General features: G+C 36.9%; 1 protein-coding gene across 20 annotated transcripts in view; it reads left to right on the top strand.

Moving 5' to 3' along the window:
- DTNA (dystrobrevin alpha) overlaps nucleotides 1-24643 on the top strand; it is a 401494-nt gene that overhangs the window by 214829 nt on the left and 162022 nt on the right. Inside the window, exon 1 of one of the 20 annotated variants that reach the window (XM_033178013.1) lies at nucleotides 6286-6449. The exons of 18 other annotated variants lie outside the window; for them this stretch is intronic. The gene's annotated coding sequence lies outside the window, so the exon portion shown is untranslated. Of the gene's footprint in view, nucleotides 1-6285; nucleotides 6450-24643 lie in introns of those variants that run through there. One more of the 20 variants, XM_033178015.1, reaches the window with a different exon arrangement.

Here is a 24643-nt window from a genome sequence, read left to right as displayed (position 1 = left end):
TCACCTTATATCCTTTTCTAACTGTTTCTTAATCTTTGTTTTACCATAATAATTTATTCTACAGTCTTCCCTTAATTTTTTCTACCTTGCTTTATTTTCTCATATTCTTTTTTTGTCATAATGTCATCAATAATTAACTTTGTGTGTTTGCAGTGAACATGACATCTCATTTGCTTCCCAGTTCTCTCCATCCCATTGTCTATGATGCATACACACATATTACTTGATATGTAGTTATAGTTCACCCTCTCCTTACCCACTGACTACATAATTACTTGTCCTTTCCCCAGGGAGCCTTACAAAGGAAGGAAGAGAGAAAGTCAGTAGCCTCTGTCACTCCTACATCTCATCTTGGTCACTGAATATGCTTTTAGAGTACGTCAGGCATTTCTCCATGGAGCTTTAGAATGTGTACTGTGCTGATGTATTCCAAGTCCCTGAATACAAAGTAAAAAAATCTGGGAAAATACACCTAATATCCTCCAAATAAATGCTTTCCAAGCTCAGGGGACACTGACTGGGTAATTTTTCCCTCCTTAACATTCTGCCTAAACTGACCTAATTAAATTCTCTGTCTACTCTCAAATCAGTTGGTCATATTCCTTCTCATATATTGTTATAGCTACAGTTAACATTTCCTTTTTCCATGTTCTTATCTCCCCATCTAGATTGGAGGCCATTTATATTTCTTTGACTACACCTAGTTCATTAAGTGATTTTAGAAAGTGCTTAATTAAAATGTACTGAATCAGAACATCTCATTTTAGAATAAGCCACACAGAAGAACCTACGAAACAACAATCTCTAGTACTTTGTATCCAGACTAAGAAAATGAATTCTTTTAAAAGTAATATCTCAGGAATCTGCCTGTTTCCTTGACTTCACAGGTAGACTTAATTTTCAGAAGTATCCTTCCCTTTTCCCTTTAGCTGAGAGAGGATATATACATCAAATGGAGATGTCATGGCTGTGCAAACACACCTGGGTTTACAGGATATGGGACTGTCACAGAGAGTGACCAGACAGGTACTTATTGAGTTACGTGACAGTCTTCCACTCAAAGCACATGGATTTTCTGCTATCCCAACATGCTAAAAGGCTGTAAAAGAACTCAGAGGCCATGAAAGAGCCCTAATAATTTTATATCAATCTCAGCTCACTAACTTGATGAACACCCTGACCCTTCAACTCTCGTGGAATTTTTCCATTTTGTTTTCCACAGAACAGATTTTTATCTGGGAGAATATTTACTTCTCAGTATCCATTCCGTCTTGCCACCAATGGAAGGTGCCTTTAGATATACTGTCATGTGGGTTGTCCCTGATAAAAAAAAAAAAAAAAGCAAACGAACAAAACAGCATCACCCACCTCAAAGTAACTACCATTCCTGATTTGTACTCCGGAACACATCCATGGGGTTTCACAGATGACATCAAACTGGAACTGAGAGGGAGGCCCTCAGAGACGAATTGCCATTTAGAGTCAGCATGGTAAAATTACAAAAAGCAAAGTAGACTCATAAAGAATGCTGTTTCTGTTCTAGCTCTAGAGTAATTTCATGCTGGAAATTTAAGCAAGTTATTTCACCTCTTTAAGCCTCAGCTTCCTCATACATAAAATCAATCAAGTGAGGTATAAGACTAAATTATGAGTATTGATTCTGCCAGTTTTTAAATTTTATTCTTAGATTTTCTAACTTAAACTCAGTAATCTCCCTCCACTTCCAGTAATCTATTCTAAGGAAATAACCCAAGGTATAACCAAAAATTTATATACAAAGATATATTGCTTATAATTAGAAACCTGGAAAAGACTAAACATATATTAGCAATAACAGATAGTTAAATAAATTCTGATATATAAAAATATTAAAATTTTATGCAACAATTAAAAGGTATTTTCAAAGAATGTATAATACCATAGCATGCTTATTTTACATCTCTTTCATTCAGTGAAAAGGCAATATTCAAAATTATTCTGAATTTTTTTTTTTTTTTTGAGACAGAGTTTTGCACTTGTTTCCCAGGCTGGAGTGCAGTGGCATGATCTCAGCTCACCGCAACCTCTGTGTCCCGGTACAAGCGATTCTCCTGCCTCAGTCTCCCAAGTAGCTGGGATTACTGGCAATGCGCCACCATGCCCAGCTAATTTTGTATTTTTAGTAGAGACAGGGTTTCTCCATGTTGATCAGGCTGGTCTTGAGCTCCCGACCTCAGCCTCCCAAAGTACTGGGATTACAGGATGAGCCACCGCGCCCGGCCGTGAAATTTTAACATATAAAGAAATAAATCAAAATGTTGATACTGGTTATTTCTGATAGTTGAATTATAAGTGCTTTTAATATTATTTCATAAATGTTTTCTGTATTTTTCAACTTCTCCACAATGGACATGTAACATTATCTTTTCATGAGAACGTGGAAAGGACTTTTTATTATTAAGTTTAAAAACCAACATATTTTTCACTAAGAATACATCCAGAATATAAGTATATAATTATGAATTTTAAAGACATGAAAAAATACAAAAACAGAGGCTTGAGAATAAATTTCCAAAAATGATATGGCAAAATGATTCAGAGTTCACAATAGGTTATCTGTGAGATATGGAGCCATCAATTTCATAGTGTTATTTAAAAACAGATATTTTCTGTGATGTGCTCACAGAGGAAAAACATAAAGAAATCCTTATTATTTATAGCCCCATTGTTACAATTCAAAGGAAAAGTGCATGTTTGAAACATCTTAAGGGTAAAAGAGAATATCTTGATATGAAATTGTATAAATTGAGATGGCTTGCAACACACTTGTTCTTTCATAAGAAATTTTTATGAACAGAATAGATACTAATCCGATTAATATTTTTTAGGTCAGCTGCTCAAAGTGGCCCAAGAAACAATGTGCTTGCAAAAATTGTTCAGTAGATCACAGTCTTTTTTTGATGCTGTCAACACACTTTCTTTGTTAATTTAAACCAGTGCCCTAACAATAAAGCACTTCATGGTGTGAAAAAATAAATAATAGTTTTTAAATATGATGTGAAAATTGCATTTTCAGAGGTTCAAGTTGTTTTGCTTGTTTTAATTTCATTAACACTGGCCGTCGGCGTTTTTTGTAGCCATGTTGTTTAATTTAAGCGAGTGACCTCTGAGCGCATGTTGTTACCTCGAGTTTGTGGGAAATTAGGTGCTCTCACATCTGAAGAGAGGGCAGTGAAGCATATAACCTTGAAGCTCCCTCCTCCTTCTATGGGATTAGGATTTGGCAAATTGACTTCCTGAGGAACCTTCTGAAACATCACCACCTATGTCTCAAAAACTGTTTCTAAGTGATTGAATTCTTCATATGAAATTAAGTGGGTCAAAACAGCACAGGTTATGTTACATATTTTGTTCACATGGGGGGAAGTTTAATTTTAACATTTGCAAAAGGGGGTTTAAAACTTTGTGAAACCAAATATACTGGCATCATTTCCCTAGGGGTTAAAGAATCAACAGTCACTTTAACATCTGACAAAGGATGTACCTTCTGTTTGCAATCAATCATATTAAATGCACTAATAGCAGTGTACCTTAACTAGATCAATGATAGGCTCTTACATTTACAAAATGAAAAACAATGAGATACACGTAATGGCCACATAACCAATCTGTAGGGGAAAAATATACATAATAAACACTCCTGATGAAATGAATGCAGGCAGTGAGAGAGTCTCTATTCAGCCAACCACACATGAGAATAGGTATGAATTATTCAAATTGAGGTTCAAATTATTCAAATAGTCTCTCCTTCATCAACTGTTTTGAAGAGGATTAGGGAGTGCTAATTTTCCGGTGTAGCTGCTCCCTGCCTTTTTGCCTGGTCGGCCTCACACATTTTATAGGATTGGATCATCATGAGTCACCACACTGAAGGATTTTTTCAAGGTTGGAGCAGTGCCAAAGCTATTTTAATCATCCCAACTGATTTGTTGCAGGGCTTTTCTTTCTTACTTACTTTTTAATGATAGAGAAATCTTGCAATGTGCAACATCCACTTTATTCTTTCTGGTAACTTCCTGCAATGAAAAAAAATTGTTTTTTTTCTACCACAGGCTTTTTAAACCCCTGGCTGCTTCTTTGTACCATATTCTTCAAAGGGATTTTAATGCTGATTTTCCTATGCCGTTGGCTTTGGTGTCAGGCAATTTCCTGAATTTGATGACTATGGAGAGAAGCAGCTAAAAGTTTACACTGGTGAGCAGTTTACAGTACTTGTTAGAGATCAAGGTGACCTTGTAAAGGCTGCTGTTGACACAATATTGGTTAATTACTAAAAATGTAATCTATGTATGTAATTTATATTTTAAAGACCTTTATGATGAAGATTCTTTACAGTTCATCTTAATTTGAGAAAGTATCATTAACAAATAACATATAGACCATTTTTTAAGAATCCAAAATGAATACCACAATGAACTGCTTTACTTGTGTTTTGCTTCCATATTTAAAGATGAAAAAAATTAACTACCATGTTTAACATTCTTCCCACAGTCCATTTCATACTAGAAATATGCATAACCTTTTGACTGATCGGTTGCTCCTAGCTGGTTTCTAGGTTGGAGCAAGCAGCCCTTGCTCTTTGCCTGAAAAGGTCTCTATATTTATGCTGTGTTGTTATGTAAATCTATGTTAGGAAACATAAGATTGTTAATGCATATCTTGTTGAAAATGACACTTTATTCAGCAAAGGGAAGTCACATGCCAGTCAGCTTTCTCATGGTCCCTCTTGTTCAAAAATCACATATTTACTAAATAATACTAGCCAGAATTTATTGAGTATTTAGTATTCTTCAATGCTTGGTGCTTTCCTTGGACTATCTCATTTAATCCATTTTCATTCCTTGTTAAAGTAGGAATTTTACAGAAGAGTAAACTGAGGGTTAGAGAGGTTAAGTAACCTGTCCAAGATCACAAAAGGAGTATGGGCGAGAGCCAGATTTCAAATCCACATCTGCTTGATTCCACAGTTGCTCTTCTTAAGAGCTCCTCTGCCTTGCCTCACTTTGTGATGTGATGTACTAAGAAAAATTCTGTGCAGATCTCTGAAGGGTTTAAGCACAGCGAGACATGCTGTGAAGACAGTCCTGGAGGAGGTGAGGGAAAGCTTTCAGATGCCATCTTCATCCATTGAAGAAGTAGCCCTACCTACTGCCAAGTCTTTTGATGGTTACTTGGTAGAGAAAGATGTTCCCCTTCCCCGGGGAGTCCATCTCTAAAGAGAGAAGATAGATATGCAAACAAATTATTGTGAAATATGAGCTAAGTTTGGGAAATAAGGAAGGTTGTGCAAGAGCAGAGTGATGATGCGAGGCCTGAGGGATGAAGCAGCCAACCCTGGAGGACTGGGGCACCCACTGGCTGGTGAATGTATCATGGTGGGAGGAAGGATCGTGCTAACATGCTGGCATGCGTGGAAATTCCAGTCACCTGGGACTCCCTCGGCCTTTCCCTAAAGGACTGGTAATGCACTGAAGGTGATTCCTTAAATCTTAACTACATAGCCATTGGTTTGAGGAGTCCCAGGATTGCTCAGAGTTCATATTGTTTCAAATCCAGGACCGCTGCTTTTAATATAGAGCCCCCCCACCCCCCACCGAAATATAGCCTGGTCGATTCCAACAGGCTGTGTTGCCTGCTTTAAATTTAAATGATAAATTTTGAAAGAACTGAAATCTGTTTAAATAACAGTTAAACACAGGGTTTTGATGAAAAGAAAATGAAGAATTTTACCTCCCACATCTAAGCTGTGATTAGAAGTTTGCTCTAGAAAAAAAGCACTTTGAAACTAGCCCTTCATATACTGATGTAGTATTTTTAGCATCTGTGTTTACTGAATACGTTACTTCATTTTTTAATGGTTTTAAAGGAGCTCTCGGATTATTGCTGCATTTCCTATCAAGTTAGTAACTGACATTTAAAAAAATTTAGTTGGCTGATGTAGTAGTAGATAATGATCAGTATTTCAAAAGATTAGTGGTGACTTAAAATGCATAGAGTTATTTCATTAGTTAGTTGGGAAACCTTTTATTCTTATACTTCTCTTATTTTTTTCTTGTTCATGAAGTTGAGTCAGCAAGAGAAGCATATTCAAATTAGACTTGTCATACAGAAAAAAAAAATCTGACTTTGTCAGGGTGGGTGGAGGGAAAAAAAGCAACTTTTTGTCAGTCTTTTGTATTTCAGCAGCTGGATTCATTGCTACCATGGTAACGGACCACATGATGAGGTGTATTAGATTGCTGTGTGTTGAGCACAAGGGGAAGAATGAACACAGCTTTTTATTGAACTTAAAGGTTACTTTGGAGTTTCTTCTGTGGAAATGTGTAAGGTCAAATACTATAGTTTCCAGCTTATGTAGTACTTCAGAGGAAGAATTAGGGGCATATTGGTGCATTTAACTACAAAACCAGGTAAGGTACAATTGAATCTATGAAACTGAACTCTCTGACTTCTGTCGCAGTGGCATAACTTGCTGGGTGGAATTTCACTGTCGCCCCCACCCCCACCCCCACATGGGCACCCGATATATTTCTCCTGCCCACCCTCCCAGCTCTTCCACCTCCGGTTTCAGCTGTTTTTAATTTGAAAGTCTAAGATGTTGTGAAATGTTATAGTTTGATGGTAGTGCGTGTGTGTGTGTGAGTCAAAGAAAGAAAACTGCAAAGGAAGTAATAAGAATGCAATAACTGGTATCTTCACATCAACGTAGACCTGAATAAAGTGTTTTCTTGTTTTGTTTTTTGAAAATGGTCCGCTTTTCTTACCGGATGCCTTATTAGTGGCATTCGTCCAAAGCTACTTGTCTTTTCTACTAAATTAATCAGTAGGATAAACTTTTCCAGCATGTTATTTAGTGTGCTTATTGTATGTGAGCTTTTGTTTTTCTTCCTTTCATCATATTATTGGCAGCCTCATCTAACATGTATAGTCCGGTTTTATCTATATTTTTTAAAACATCTATTATTTCTATTAGCATTCTAATCTTTTAGGCATTGTGGCTGTGTGTGTGTTACAGGGTTTAAAAAAGAAGTAAATACAACATGGGTGAGTGTAAAATGAACTCTTTTGCTTAGAGGCTGCTAGAGACTGAATGTAAACAATTCGATGTGGCTGTGTGGAGCATGAGTTCCCAGAGCGCAGGCGCCTTCTCCTGCATTGTTTACATATCACCCTGGCAGCTTGTTTCAAAATGGGAGGCTCTGGTACGCACAGAGCAAGTTAAAAGAGAGCAATTTATTTAATAATAACTTATTTCGAGTACTTGTTCATGGTCTCTACTTCCTCATAAGATATTAGGATTTACTCTAATTATAGCCAGGGGTTTACTTATGCAACTTCTTTCCTTCCTCTTAGAACAAAGTTGTCTTAGTAGCTTTTAGAATTAAAACCTAACTAAATAGTAGCAAAGCCCTACTGTTATTCTAGTATATTGCCTATCCACCTGAAAAAGTGCTGACATAGGAAAATCTTTTCGAAAAATACTTTCTTAGTGAACTAAAATCAATTATATGCCCTTAATTGGCACTAATTAGGATAAAAGCCAATAAATTATCCCAAGTTTGTTCATACAGCATGCTTTCTTACAAAAGGAAAACTTAGATTTTATTAAATGTATTTATGCTCTGTGATTTTCGTTGCTCTTTCCTTAGTCCCTCAAGTTTCCATATGTCCAAGCCATTTTCTAAGTTTAAGCAAGGAGTTATAATCATTTTTCAAAAAAATTATTTGCCATGATTTCAAATAAAAACTGTTTCCATGATGACCAATATCAAAAGCATTATAATAGCACCTAATATTGTAAATGCTCATGCTTATATCTGAATTTATTCCTTTCTTTTTCCCTTTGTTGTTTGAGTACAAATGGGCTATGGCCATATAGCTTTCATAAGCATAAGTTCTTATTACTAGAGAATAGGGAGTTTCTAAAACTTAGTGAAAGATGGCACCTGGCAAACTATTTTAAAGTATGAAATTATTGAAACTGACAATATCTGAGGTAGAAAGTGTTATGTCTTATTAAAAGAAAAATAAAAGAGGGAAAGAAGAAGCAAGATAGAGACACACAGAGAGAAAAAAAAGAAGTGAAAAGATAGACAAAAGGTAAAGATGAAAGTGTAAATGATCTCTTACCCAAGCGTTTTTCTTTCCCACCAGTACTGGAAAGGGTTAAATCTATATATGTCAGAGAAGAGAGTAGTATGGATGAGGGAAATTACTAAAAAATATTTTTATTTCACTATTCCGTGTTTAAAATACATGATAAAGTATAGACAGTTCCTTTCTATTAATTAAAATGAAAAAAATTTCTATAGTGAGTTTGTCTCAGTCTTTGTAGTTATGGGCTACCAGCCAGCTTAGATATTAGAGCTACAAGTGTGTAAAAACCAATATGTGCCCAAATTTCTGTGATCTTTATTCATCTGACATTAGGCCATATGTACACATAAACTTCTGAAGTAATTTCAACTGAGAGATCACAAGATGGAAGATTCTTTTTTAGTTGTTTTGGTATTTACATTCTTAAGAAGCAGAATTGACTTTTGATGTACTTGCTTTAAACTGTAAATTTTGTCAAGATGTTTTAATTGTACAGTGTTTGTTTCAACTCTTGTTTAAATTATGCTTTCTTGTTAATTTTGAATGATTTGTAGTGTTTGCTAACATTTAGCTTTAATCTCTAGAGGTGCCTAGAGTCATAGACCAATAGATAATTATCTGCAAACATTTACCTCTACTAAGGAGATAGATATTTAACAGTTTTCTAACATGTTAAAAAAGAACCATATTGAGTAAAACAGTATATAGCCTCTTCTAAAAAATTAATGATATTTAAACTCCAGGAAAATATTTCTAAAACTGATGAAGATCGAGCCAATGAATGATGACTCGATATCATCTAGATACTCCATTTTTAGGAGTAATTTTTTAACCTATGGTTTTATTAAGGTGAATTTTATTATTGACCACTATGTAATTTTTGATATGAAAAGAATTGGACTTTTTTTTTTTAGAATTCTAAGACTTTTCAAATGAAAATGAAAGTAATGGTACCATGATCATGATGATAATGATAATGACAATAGTGATTAATTTGGAGAATAAGATAGACTTAGAAAGCTCTTGCCTCTTTGTGTAGTAAAAGGCCAATGTTCTTAGAAGGAAAGTGGAAATTACTAATGGGTAGTATGATTCTCAGAAATCAACCCTCAAATTTCATTAATTCTATTAATAGCATTTATAAGTCATTAGGAATAGAGGTGCTTGGTATGTTATTATCAGACTTTATTATAAAATATGTTGGCTTTGTTCAATAAGCAATAGAGGCTGTCATCAAAAATGATTAAATGTATCAAGAATTGTACAATGTGTGGATCGGTATCTGACAGGAAAAATGTAAACTCATTTCTAGGAAAGAACAATTCATTATATTTTTAGTATATAAAGGGGCAATTAACTGGTCTTCACGTCATGGTATTATTAGCTGGATATTTTAGAGTGGTATTATTATAATACTTCCCCACTCTCAAACACACATATTATGAAATGTTCAGTAGACACCATTTCAATATTTTAATTGTTTTTAAATTTTAAATTGTTTATTTTAAATAAACAACAATAGTTTATATCTGAAACCTGTTAATTTTGATTTGTTTGGTGGAATATTTATTCAGAAAAATTACTTAACCCTGCACACCCCTAACATGAAAGAAAATACTGGATGGGTTGGCAATTCCAGTACAAAATGTGGATCCATGAAAGTAGTGAAAGAAAATATAGAGTTTACAATAGAAAAGGATGACCTCGAAGACAAAAAATCATAAAGGAAAGGTAATATGAAACTTTATTCCTTCTAGAATATGTTACATACAAAATTAAAAAGATAAATAGCAAATTAGAAGCAATATTTGCAACATATATGAAAGAGAAAAAGTGAATATCCATCTTATGTAATGAGGTCTCATAAATCTGTAAGAAAAAGCACTTCCCTTATTATTTTAAAAATAGCTCCAAATTAAACAAATGCCATTTTAATAATTAGCAACTATTTTTTAAAGGGGAAAGAAAAGGAGGAAGGGGGAGATAATGTCTGGTTTAGGAAAAGTCTGGAAAATGGGAACACATATACACTGCTATATGTATATGTATAGTATATTCTCCATATACATATAGCAGTGTACACTGGATGCGGGTTGGGGGTTGATCAGGCTGGCAATGTGTAGGAAAGTCTTTAAAAATTTCATATCCTTGGACCCTACAGTTCTACTATGAGGAATATGTCCTAACAAAATAAATAGTCAAACATATTTACATGGTTTTTCATTGTTGTCATATTTATAAGTATAAACAATGGCAGTCTGAAAAAGAAAATCCAAAAAATGTGAAAAACACATGAGCTCATAGTTCCTCTCTAGAAGCTATAAAGCTGTGCAAAGTCAGCCAGCCATCTTGGCTCACACCTGTAATCCCAGCACTTTGGGAGGCCAAGGCGGGTGGATCGCCTGAGATCAGGAGTTTGAGACCAGCCTGGCCAACATAGTGAAACCCCATCTGTACTAAAAATACAAAAAATTAGCTGGGCATGGTGGCAGGCACCTGTAATCCCAGCTAGTTGGGAGGCCGAGGCAGGAGAATCACTTGAACCTGGGAGGTGGAGGTTGCAGTGAGCCGAGATTGCGTCATTGCACTCTGGCCTGGGCAGCAAGAGCGAAACTCCATCTCAACTAAAAAAAAAAAAATCCTGCAAGAAGTCATAGACATGGCTATAGGTTATATGCTGGTCTAACTGTTGACTTCCCAACTCTTTAGATGGAACATGTATAGGCAACATGGTGTAGAAAAAGAGTCTTGGCTTAAGAATTGGAATGCCTGAATCACGTTACTAACTAGCAGAGTTAATATAAGTATGCACATTTATGAAATTATTAAAATAATAATGTTAAAGAGTAGAAAAGTCTTTGAATCTCTTCACCCACCTATATGTGTTTGTCTTCACCACCGATTTGCAAATAAGAAGTCTCATATCAAGTGGGAGGTGTGCGTTTTTATAATGTCACTGAAATGCAATACCAAATGGTAAAATCTGGAATGCCTTGACTGTGAGAGAAAATAACAAAATATTTTAAATGGATATACATTCCAATTATTATTTTTTGAAATTTATTCTAAAGAACTTCCTACTCATAAGGATGGGCAGAGGATAACTGGGCTTGAATAACTGGGCCACACTACGTTTAGATGTGGTGGAGAGGCAGAGCTCCAGAGCAGTGCTGTTCAAAATTCTGTGATGCTAGAAATGCTCTCTATCTGCATAGTCCAATATAGGAACTACTACTATATGTGGCTACGTATGGCTATTAAGCACTTGAAAGGTAGCTAGTGCGACTGATTAAACAGATTTCAAATTTTATTTAATGCTAAGTAATTGAAATAGCCATGTGTGTCTAGTGGTATCTTATTAGACAGTGACACTCTAGAGTTAAGCACAACAAATAGGGTCTTTTATTTAATGTCAGAGGTTAATTTAAAGCACCTCTGATAAATTAGGATGATATAGATAGGACAAGAAGGTGAGTATTCTTTGTGAAATTTCCCTTTTCTCTACAGAAATACAGATCAATGAAATCCTTTGATTCTACTGACTGCAAGTCCACAATTTTCCAGAGAAGTGTTGGTCTCAAGTAGTCTGTAGTTTTGTTTGCTTAAGAATTTTAATGCTCATTCATTTTCTCATATTTTTTTAAAAATCCTCATATTGAATATATTTGTGTTGGACACTGACATTGAAAAGATAGTAGTAGTGCAGAGTTCCTTGATTCAGGAAATCCTTGGAATATCCTTAGGAGTAAATGGTGCAGAGCAGATATTACAGAGGAGGGGAGAGAAAATGCTGTGTGGAGAAGGAAATACTAAGATAAACCTTAAAGAAATAGCCAGCGTTCAATAGGAGGCTAGGGAAAGGAGGATCTTGAGAAACCAAACAGTGTGGAAAAACCAGGGAGAGATGAGAATCAGAAATGTCTGGAAATGTAACAATGGCAGCAGCACAGAAAATAGACTAGTGTGTAGACAGAAATGAGTCCAGAAGTTAATGTTACAATTCAGAACAAGAATGAGGGAGGTTCTGAGCTAAGGCGATGAAAGTAGAATTTAAAAACAGTAGACTTGAGAGGTGTTTTGTCTGTTGTTTCCTCTTTACAATGAGTCAGGAAGAGAACATTTGATTTGTCTTTTAAGCCCGCTTGAAAATTATCAATTACTGCACACAATGCTAGAGCAAGGTTTTTGTGGCCAAGGAAACTGAGCATATCTTACAGTATGCAAGTTTTTCAAACAGGACCAACTTACATAAATCATCCTCTTGGAAGCAGGTGCAACTACATCATCTATGTAGTTGAAATGTATGGCACATGACAATATTGTTTAGGGATGAATGTAACTGTGGTGGATGGAAACTTAATATTTATGAGACTTCCTCTTTCATTAAAATCTTAACATTCTTTGATTTTGACAAATAGTGTTTTTATTTCTTCCAAAAATACAAGAATTTTAAAAGTATATAGTTAGGCACCATTTAGAAAGGTCAGAAAAGCAATCTTCTAGTTGAATTTATGATTTGAGTACATTATTATTCTCCAGTCTTTACCCCATTTTGATGGATTTTTTTTCTCTTGGCAGTATATCCAGGTTCATTTATAGGTTGAAAGACCATAGAAGCTGTTATTCCAGCATCAAAGTCCCCACTGTTTTCCAGTAAGAAGTTAGGTTTGATTTCTTCCAAAACCTTATGGTCACTGCGGTCAAAAAAAGAAGGGTGGAAAAATGCAGAAAATGGTGGAAGAGGTGGAGTATGGTCTTGGTCATAAAGAACTGAAAGGAGAAAAGTATCAATGAAGAGTGTGGGCATTAGTCTGACTGTAAGGAGGACTTTGGCAGTAACTACAAGCCAGAGTGAGTGAGGAAAGAATAGCAGCCATTTGGGCAATGTGCTGACCATGTAGTTAGTTTCCATGTGTGGCGTGATAGTAGGAAACCCAAACATACAGCAGAACAGAGAGGAGCACATCATGTGAGAGCTCCATGAGTTCTCGGATTGAATAACATAGAAGACTTTCTAAGTGCCAGATACTGTTATAAGTACTCTTTGTTTAACCTATTTAAGGTAATTAACCCTTTTTATTTGGAGAACAGTCATAGCACATGGAAATCACTGAAGAAATACAAGTAGTGGTGGGATGCAGTGGCTCACGTCTGTAATCCCAGTACTTTGGGAGGCAGAGGTGGGTGGATCACCTGAGGTCAGGAGTTCAAGACCAGTCTGGCGCCAACATGGCGAAACCCCGTCTCTACTAAAAATACAAAAACAAAACAAAACAAAACCTAGCCAGGCATGGTGGCATCAGTCTGCAGTCCCAGCTACTTAGGAGGCTGAGGCAGGAAAATCGCTTGAACCAGGGAGGTGAAGGTTGCAGTGACTCGATATCATGCCACTGCACTACAGCCTGGGCAACAGAGTGAGACTCTGTCTCAAAAAATTAAAAAAAAAAAACATAAGTAGTTATTATCTCTCCATTAATCCTCACAACAACCCCATGAGCAGGGTACTTTTACCATCTTTATTATACAGATGAGGAAATTAAGGCCCGAGAGGTTAAGTAATCCCCCAAAGAGCATACAGTTAATCAGAGAGAGAGCTATATTTAATGAGCTCAACTAATACACCATCCTGCCTACTCTTAATCTATGTTAATTTTATAATGTGTGCAGAGATGATACTTGTAACGTGCTCACAAAGTGCCTGACATGTAGTAAACCTGCAAAAGTGTTAGCAATTATCTTTATGTAATAAGATTTAGAAGACTTTCCGGTATTGATATCATTCTACACCTACACTGCTCAGAAATAGTAACAAGATGTTTAGGGCAGCTCTGGATTTTTCTTATGTAAAGTGTGAAGAAAGCTTTGTTTAGGAGCATGCCCTTATAAATTGGATAAACTTTTCTTCTACCCAAATACTATCAATCAGTTTGACTGGCACAGTTGAAGTTTTTACCTCAAAGAATGGGCCTCATTGAAATGTTCTATATACTCATCTACATGGCTCTAACCTTCTGACAGAGAATGACTGCTGCTAATGGTACTAATGAGAGCAAATGAAATTCCCTTCCAAGCTTAGTATTTGAATAATATGTCAATTTGTTCATTGCCGTCTTACTAGGAATTAAATGCCCTAACATTTTTATAACCTAAGGGAGCTAGTACAAGGTTGGCAGCCAGAAAAGGGAATCAGGCCAGAGGCTGGCCAAGGCATAGTCATGAGGGGATGGAAGGATAGCAAAGTCAAAGTCAAGCAGGTGGATCCAGGCAGAACCCAACCAGACTCTAGAACAAAGTTAGGTTCAAAGTTGGATTCTTATCTCCTTTCCCTATAATGTGGGCTGGTAGGGGTGGGTTGGTTGTCATCCTCTGTACAAAAAGAATTTTATGGAAAATTGGCTAGCTCTGAAATCTAACTGAAATAAGAAAGTCAATAAAAGCAGAATTAAAGATACTTAAACATTATAGATACAGGCAATGCAAGAACAATGCCTCTGTTGTACTGGATTTCCAGCAGGGAATGATGCTGTTTGGGTTAAGACACAGGTGAGGCAGAGGAGCTTTGAGGATACCATGGCTCAGGAAGGAAGAAATGTGAGAAAGCTAGAGAGGTACAAGAGACTGCAGAGGAGAAGGGAAAGGCAAAATCTGGATTCTGAGTAATCAGAAGTTGTCATCTACTTTGTTGACTCCTATAGTTCCCTTTGTCTTCATCTGTGAATTGCACTGGGCAAGTGCGCCAGGCCGATCACCCAATAAGAGGACAAGGAAGAGAGAGTGGAAGGATCAGCAGAACTGTCACCACTCTTCGTCTGGGGCATGGGAGCTGGGGATGTGGGGTGGGGAATCTCTCTCTAGAAGTTTGTTCTCTGCTATGCTACTCCCATCTGTGGCGGCTTTTTCTCCATGAGCTTAAATGGTGATGGTTTTCTTCCAACTATTAGGGAATATGTTGATAATGTTAGTGATTCATAGAGTCTCTGAAATAATCTCTGCAAATGTTATGTGTAGTTGATTATCTGGAGAAGTAACAAGCTTTTATCAACCATAATAACTAAATTTGTGTGGTGATTTACCGTTTGCAAAATATTCAATTATGTTATATTTGAATCTCCCACAATCCTAGGAGGTAGATGACACCATCAATTCCTTTATAAGGATGAAGGAAATCAAGCTCAATTACTTTGCTAGAGGCACTGGGTTTGATAGCAAAGCACAAATTTTAATTTACTCGTTTACTGATGCATGCTGCTTCATTCAACACCTTTTCACCTTTAAAAGTAAAAATTGTCTCAGTGATAGCTATTTACCTTTAGAAAATTGCTATTACAAATAAAGAACTCTTAAATTTACTCAGATTGTTCAGATTAAATCCTCCCTTTAAACATACTTTCAAGGTAGTTTATGTACACAGTAGGTATTTAATAAGTGTTAACTGCTTGATTATTGTCTCTTTGTACTCCTCCAAAGTAATCATTCTGATTCTCACACATTGAATTAAAAGGTTGTTTATTTGGAGTAGAAGGGAATACTCTGCAATTACAATTCCTAACATGGGAAACTAATTAAAAAAAAAAAAAAAAAAAAACGTGACGCAGCTCTTTTTAACTTAAGAAAATTATCTAACCTCTAACATATAAATGAGTAGACTTAAAATAACTGGACAAAGCCAGAAGGCGACAAGGCAGACATCTTATACTTAGGCAAAACCAATCAAAGGAAATTATCATGAGCCCCAGAACTACTCTGCTTCTCATATCCATGCAATGCCCAAACAATATACAATTTTATCTTGCCTATGAAATTCCCAGGTATATTCCTAGGTTTGTGTTTGTATCACACACTGTCTGTATTCTTTAAAACCTTCCCTTACCCGACATTGCCCTTGAATGTAGCTATTTTCCTTGCCTATTGGAGACATCAAAAATGCTCTTCCCGGCCGGGCGCGGTGGCTCAAGCCTGTAATCCCAGCACTTTGGGAGGCCGAGACGGGCGGATCACAAGGTCAGGAGATCGAGACCATCCTGGCTAACATGGTGAAACCCCGTCTCTACTAAAAAATACAAAAAACTAGCCAGGCGAGGTGGCGGGCGCCTGTAGTCCCAGCTACTCGGGAGGCTGAGGCAGGAGAATGGCGGGAACCCGGGAGGCGGAGCTTGCAGTGAGCTGAGATCCGGCCACTGCACTCCAGCCTGGGCGACAGAGCGAGACTCCGTTTCAAAAATGCTCTTCCCTGGCTAATTCTCTGTGAGAACCAGTGATTAAAGTCTGGGCAGGAGAAAAGAAGGTGGGGCATATGATTGTCAGTAATAGGGTTTTCCAGTTTGGCTAAAGTGAAGCTCCTTACTTCAGCTAGTATTGCAGCTATTTGGGCTCCCCTTTCCTTATACTCCTTCCTAAAATGTTAAAAACAAAAAAATCCAAATTGCAACATTTATTACCTTTTTCATTTAAAATTGTATTAAAATAATCCTTTGGGTTTAAATATTCTCTTCTGATAGTAATGCTAAGATCTGAGATTCTTTTGATTAGGGTTAAGGTTAGGCAGGAAAGGAATATTAAAGAAGAATGTCACTTACCAACTATTAAATATACTATAAGCTATAATCACAATTAAGTTGAACTATAATTTAAAAGGGTGTTAATACAGACAAACCCTGGAGTATAAACAAATACTTGCATAGGTATCAATATGCTAGAGGAGGTTGTGCATAGCAACAGGACAGATTATTATTATTATGCAGTAAAATACTATTGGGAAGGAAAATATTTTCATTCATACTACAAAATGAATTCCAGGTAAATTAGAGTTAAATGCTTACGATAAATCAAATTATAAGGATTAATAGAAAATATACAGGGATTTTAAAAGAGCTTTAATGAACTAAACAATTTAAATTATACAAATCAATAGGTTTTGACATACACACACACACACACACACACACACCCACACCCTAAGCCATCTTTAGAATCAAGATAGTGAACATATCTTATCATCATCACTAAAAATTTCCTCAGGCTCCTTGGTAATGCCTCCCACCTGTCCCTCCCCCATCCCAAGGAACCACAAATGAATTTCCAGTCACTATAGATTAGTTTGCATTTTCTAGAGTTTATATAAATTGAATCAGACAGTACATACATTTTTGGTCTCTTTCACTCAGTATATTTATTTTGTGACTCATCCACGTTGTGTGTATCAACAATATGTTCATCTTTATTTATTTATTATTTATCCATTCATCTTTGATGAACATTGAGGTTCTTTCTGGTTTTTGACTATTACAAATAAAACCACTATGAACATTCATGTGAAAATCTTTAAGCAGATACATATTTTCTTTCCTTTTGAGTAAATACCTATGGGAATTTTAAATGATCCATGAAAGAAAAAGGACTTTATAAATATAAGGATTAAAAGTTCACCATGGAAAATATTATATTTGACAACATTAACATTTTAAATTACTGCAACTCAAAAAAAATGTTCTTAACCAAACTTCAGGTTAAATGATAGTCAAAGAAACTATATAAGTAATAGCTAACAATGATAAGAACTTGCCGTAAGCAAAGCATTGGCAGCTCTGTCTTATCTGTCAGTTGATCTTCACAACAGTCCTGAAAGATTAAACACTATAGTGCCACATCCTGTATACTTAACCACTGCTCAGTGCTGCCCCCCTGTGTGAAGAAGGAGTATATATTATATATAGATGGTATATTTGTCAAAAAAAGTTTAATATCCAATCGTAGGAAATTATGGGAAACATAATAGAAATAATTTATATATTGTATATCTCTGAAATACATACGTGAGATGATATGTCGATAACCTAAATATAATTTGTGCAAAATATGTAGGAGAATACAAAAGCAATAAAATGGGCAAGGGACATAAGATGTTCACAACTAAAAAAAAGTAAAAATAGGGCCGGGCGCGGTGGCTCAGGCCTGTAATCCCAGCAATTTGGGAGACCGAGGCAGATAGATCACCTGATGTCAGGAGTTCGAGACCAGCCTGGCCAACATAGCAAAACCCCATCTCTACGAAAAATACAAAAATTAGCCGGGCGTGATGGTGGGTGCCTGTAATCCCAGCTACTCAAGAGGCTGAGACAGGAGAATTGCTTGAACCCGGGAGGAGGAGGTTGCTGTGAGCCGAGATCGTGCCACTCCACTCCAGCCTGGGCAACAAGAGTGACACTCTGTCTCAAAAAAGAGAAAAGAAAAGAAAGAAAGAAAAAAAAATTAGATGAAAAATATTGAACTTCACTCTTAGTCAAATACATTAAAAATAAAATCAAACTGTGACACCTATCGAATGAATATTTTTAGATATGTCATTTTTGGTTTTTATTGCTTTATTTTAATAGTGGTAATATGTAATGTTAGTGAAGTTGAAAGCCATTCTCACACTTTATTGGTGGTGAAATATAAATTAATACAATCATTCTGGAAAGCAATTTGGCATATCAGTATGTATAAATGACTTGACAATAATTATGCCCTTTGATAAAAGATTTTATTTTTGAAATCACCTGAAGCAATAACCTTAAATGGATATAAAGAGTTATGTACAGAATGTTTTTTATAGTGTGACATAATGTCTTATAAGAGGAAAATGAATAGCTAAAGTCATTTCATAGCTAAAAAATCCTATGCACCTACTAAAGAGGTCTTTACTAAGCATTATCATAAACTATTGGTAGAAGTGAGAATTACTACAAATTTATTGAAGAGCAGTGTGATAATTTTTAATTTTTTTTAATTTATAAAGAAAATAGGTTTATTTGGCTCACAGTTCTGCAGGTTGTACACAAAGCATAATGCCAGCATCTGCTCCTGACAAGGGCCTCAGGAAGGTCCTTCTACCTATAAGCCTGTAAGATCAAAATCAAGTTATTTGCTTCCAACAACAATGGTACTATAGGTATTGAGTAAACGTTCCCATCCCAAAAGGGAAAAATCAGCCTAAAGAAAGGGGTAAGAGGCCCCATGCAAGTCTGAAACCCAGACCTTAAACCTTAATGCTTCAAAATAATCCTTCACTCCTTGTCCTGAAACCAGAGGACACTGGTGCAAGGGATGGACTCCCAACACTTAGGGCATCCCCACCTCCATGGCTATGCAGACTGCAGCCAAGTGGCTGCTCTTATGGATTGGAGTTGAGTGCGTGTCGCTTTTCCAGGCTCAGGATGCAAGCTGCCAGTGGCTCTACCATTTTCCCAACTGAAGGGCAGCAACCCCCTTCCCACAGCTCCACTAGGCAGTGCCCTGATGAGGACGCTGTGTAGGGCTCCAACCCCACATTTCCCCTTAGCACTGCCCTAGGAAAGTCTTTTTGTGGAGGCTCCACCCCATGTCAAGCACCCAGGCTGTCCTCTGATACATCCTCTGGAATCTAGGTGGAAGCTGCCAAACCTCCTTCACTTGTGCATTCTGTGTGCCTGCAGGCTCAACACCACGTAGAAGCCGCCAAGGCTTACAGTTTGCTCTCTCAGAAGTGGCAGCCTGAGCTGTACCTGAAGCCTTTTAAGCAAAGGCTGGAGTCCCAGCAGCTAGGATGCTGGAAGCAGTTTTCTGAGGCTGCACAGGGCAGCAGGGTTCTGGGCCTGGCCCCAAAACCCATTCTTTCTTACTGTGATCCTGGACCGGTGATGGCAGAACTGTCTCCCATCTGAAATGCTTTGAAAGCCTTTTTCCCATTGTCTTGGCTTGATGATATTTTTAATTTGCTTAAAATACTTATGACCATTGACTAGTAATTTTACTTTTAGGAATGTCTAAAATGGAAATATTTTTGGCCCAGAATTTATAAACAATGATACTGATCCCAGTATTATAATATCGTTGTGAATCAAGGATATTGATTCACAGTATTGTGAAAACAAATTTTCACTGTAAAACAAACTAAATGCCCAACAGTGAAGAACCGGTTAAATAAATTATGGAACATCTGCATGATGGAAACCATTTAAAATGTCTTTTTTTTTTCCTTTTTTTTTTTTTTTTTTGAAACAGAGTTTTTTGCTTTTGTCACCCAGGCTGGAGTCCAGTGCCTCAATCTTGGCTCACTGCAACCACCACCTCCCAGGTTCAAGCGATTCTCCTGCCTCAGCTTCCCAAGTAGCTGGGATTACAGGCAAGTGCCACCTTGCCTGGCTGATTTTTGTATTGTTAGTAGAGATGGGGTTTCACTATGTTGGTCAGGCTGGTGTCGAACTCCTGGCCTCAAGTGATCCACCCACCTTGGCCTCCCGAAGTACTGGGATTACAGGTGTGAGCCACTGCACCGAGTGCCTAAAATGTCTTATAAAAATGTTTTGTGAAAGAGATATGCTTTTTATAAAATACCATTTTCTATCTAATCCTAATATTAAGGGGGGGAGGCAAAAAATGAAAGAAGGAAATAAAGCAAAATATCTTTAATGGCTATCTATGGGTAATAGATTAATTTTCCTATCTTTACTTTCCCATGTTTTCTGAATTTTCTTCAGCAGATATGTATTAGTTTCACAATGTTGTGATATTAAGTTAAAAGTGAGAATTTGAAATTGCATACTCAATGTGAATGCAGCTACATATAGAAGAGGCAAGAAGACTATCAGCCAAAATGTTAATAGTATGGTTTTTATCTTCTTTTGCATAATTATTGGAGTTTTTCTATATGTTCAGAAGTTAGGACAAAAATGATTTTGACAAAGAAAGGGCAAAAAACAAGGCCCACTTCTTAGTTTTTGAAAAGCAATATAGGAGAACACAAGGGAATTATAATAGGATCCTCCTGTTGCAGGTTTGAGAAATACCACTTCAACTAGTTTAAAAAATTAAAATAAATTAAAATAAATAATTTTTAATGCAGAAATATTTTACATGAAAAGTAAAATTTCCCCACCTAAAATTTCTGTTCTCATCCCAGGATAAAACTGTTGAGGGCTTTATATATTTCATTCCAGTACCTTTTTCAACGACTATTATAAAATAAAGTATTTTTCTCAAAAAAATAATAAAAAGGAAGAATCAGCTTATGTAAATAACAAGGACTTAGGTACAGTTGGCTGCAGACTTATTTAGATCCAGAGGCCTAAAGGACATCCCCAAGTTCTCTCTCTCTGTTTCTAGGCTCTGCTTGTTTCTGCTTAGCTTTCTTCACAGTGATTCCTACTCAAACAGCAAAACCAAATCTTGTGCCTCTCACTAGCTCCTGGAAGGAGGCTTCCCAAACAGCAGGTCAGATGGCTGCCAGTAGCCACCAAATCACACCCCACTAGCTTCACTTTCCCAGCAGGGGATTTTTCTTAATAATTCAAAGATCCCAGCAAGTAAGTGACAAAGCCTGGCTTGGGGTGTGTGTACAGCCCTGAATGGTCACCATGGTCAAGTGGGAGGGGTATTTTGACACCCGGGGTCCCTTCAGTTGTGCATCTCTGTGTCTGAAGGAAAACACAGGCAGCCCCACCACAATTACCTGGAAGAGAGTCCCACAGAGTTCACGAGAGAAAAAAAGAGGAAGGGGAATATGGAAAAGAGAGTATGATGCCAATGTCAAGGCAGAAACTCATAGGCATAATACCAAATGTCTTACAAAATCATCTTAGTCAGTCCTCATGGAATTACATAAGGAAAATTATTATGCACACTTTCAAATAAGGACATGGAGGGTAAGAAAAACTTAAGTTATTTGCTCAAGTACATGCAGGTAGTACATGGCAGCAAGGAGATTTGAACTCAGGTGTGTCTGATGTCATCGCCAAACCTCCCCTCTAAAATGTTTTGTCTTTCTTGAGTTCTTATGGCTGCTTTACCTGCAATCAAGGGACAGAGAGAGACATTCTGCGTTTGTGTGTGTGAGAAATGGCACGGGGCAACTAGAGGTTTTAATACCTTCCTATACGTGACAGGTTGCTGCTCTGCCCCTTCAGAACCCTGCTCTGAGGAGAGCTAAGGAAGAGAGCAGGATGTCAGAGTATGTGACTAAGGTACAATGTTGTATATTTTTCATACAGTAAAATCAGATGTAGGATTCAAATATATTAAAATAATTTAACATTCAAATTTTTAAAACTTCTGAAGGAGGCTAGCCACATTCCATACTGGGCATTCAAAGAGTATTTTCCATGGCACATGAGGCACTCTCAAAGATACAAAAGTAAACACACTCTAAATTAAGACACAAAGAAAATACGGAAGATGGGAAATTCAAGGTAGAGAGACATAAATGGCAACCAGAAATTACAGTTATTGTAGATCTGGCAGTTCCCCAGCCAAAGCAGACAATCTAAAAGAAACCTAAGGTTATTTATACCTGCCGAGGATTTACTCTACCCAGTGATTAAACCTCCAGGACACACTAGATAAGTTGAGAAGAGCTTTAAGACTTCAAGGTTTGTATTTCCTTAACCTTGCTATTTCTTGTCCTTGGTTCTGCATGAAAAAACTCATCTCTCCACAGTTCCAAGGAATAATTCCAAAAATAAATGTAGGCATTTGCTTGAACCAGGACATTGTGTCCCCAGTTTTCTTTCCGAAGCCTACAGGATGTACAAGTTGCTCTTGAAGCCTGTCTATAGCACAACAAATCCAAGTTCTGCATTTGCTCCCCAGCTGAGTGACTGCGCTGGGCAAAGCTGCACTTAACAGATAATACCCATGGAGGAACTGCTGGGTGAGGAATTTGTAGTGAAAAGCACTGACAACAGCTTGAGATTTATTTAGCACAATTTATTTAGTTCTTCATTCAGAAGAAGTAAAATTCCATGCATGAGGTAATGTATGCAAAAGTGCTTTAAACTTGAAGTTAAAGCAGTACACAGTTGTTGGGGGGCTCTGATGTGAGAATGGCCAGCCTGTACTCTGGTTAGTCTGGAGCTAATCCCTTCAAGAATCACAGGTCAGAAGTGTTGCATTGTGGCCCCTTTTTCCTTCTTGACAAAAACTGAGGGAACATGGCAAAGTAGGAAGAATATAGACCTTGGAGTCAGATTTGGGTTCAAATATAGTAATTTCCATAGCTCTGGGACCTCTCTGTGTCTGTATGGCCTCATTTGGATAACCCAGTTGTCGGCTGGGACTTCCTAGCCCCTTGAGCGCTCACATAAATTTGGCTCAAACCAATTCGAACCCTTTTCACCACCTTTGGGAATCTTAGGGTTACTGTCCCCTAATCTGTTATTCCTCTTACCCTAATATCTATGTGCATTGTGTTCTTTTTCCCCCCTTTATCAAATTGCAAGTGAAACTCTGTCCCTTCACTAGTGACCACCAAAGAGCCCACTCATGTTGGTGTGTCCAATAACTTCACTGAAGGTGTGGGGTTGGCAAGGACTAGTGTGGGAAGGCTCACAGCCTTTTGTTGTCTCTCCAGAAACCTCTATCTTCTTTTTTCACTCTTCACATATGCCTCCAGATTGTTTCCTAGGAACACAAATATTTTCCCTCTTACTATGCAGAGAAATTTAGCTCTCTTCCGTGCTTGTTCCAAGTTTTCATACTCAAATGCATCAAGATGCCCAGAACAAAGGGTCTTCCAATGGCCTCCTCTGAAAGCCTCCTCTCAAAGCTATAAATAGAAAAAAAAAAGGGTTATCTGTTATCTTTTGAAAACGGTAATAATTTCTACCTTGCTATTTTTCAAGATTTTGCGAATTTTAGATAAAAGGGATATACAGTACTTTACACAATGTACAGCACATAGCAAGTACATAATGAAGAAATGATGATGATGATGATTCTGTATTAGGTAGCCAGTGTTTACAGTAACTGTACTTCTTTGAGTGTCACTTATCACAATTATACTTAATTATTTCTGTAATCATCTCTTAATGTGTGTCTCCCTGAAGTTCCCTGATGGCAGAAACTGTTTCTGTCTTGTTTACCTGGGTGTCGCCAGTGCCTTGTACAGTGCCTGGCCCACATATTTAACTCTTTATTGTATTCATGAATAGATAAATGGACAAATGGACAGGGTTAAATGTGGAGAGTTTTTCTTTCTTTAGAGGTTTAACTTTATAGGGGAAAGAAATGACAGGGCATGTGAGGGATGGTGAAAACACTTAAGATGTTGTTGGAACGTTGTCAGCTGTCTGTTTGGGAAAGATTACCAGAGACTCCATTTCTTTATTCACTCATTATTTCTGTGTATTTTCTACTCTCACCACCTGATCAGTCTCCTCCTATTCATGTTCTATTTATCAGTATCCCTGAAGCTGAAAAAAAAAGAAAATAGAATATTTATTTGCCTGCTTCCACACTGTCTCACTAACACTATGATCAGTACATTTTCAGATTAGTCCAGTAAAATCTATCTTACCCATAATTTATTTGAAATAGTTTATTTTTCCCCCTTATATTTTTCATGGCGGGTATTTTGTTTTTCAGCCAACTTGTTGGATTGCCTAATAATCTAACTTTAGTGTTATAGCTTTTTTCTGAAGAGGACAATGTGCTCTGTGCTGTAATGAAGCTTGTAAATTAACTCTAGGAATATAACTCATTCTTATACAGCAGA

This window comes from Trachypithecus francoisi, unplaced genomic scaffold (assembly GCF_009764315.1).
Source record: "Trachypithecus francoisi isolate TF-2019V2 unplaced genomic scaffold, Tfra_2.0 Lachesis_group19, whole genome shotgun sequence".
NCBI classification, from domain to species: domain Eukaryota; kingdom Metazoa; phylum Chordata; class Mammalia; order Primates; family Cercopithecidae; genus Trachypithecus; species Trachypithecus francoisi.
The sequence above is the reverse complement of the archived record's forward strand: the minus strand, read 5'-3'. Positions and strand labels throughout refer to the sequence as shown.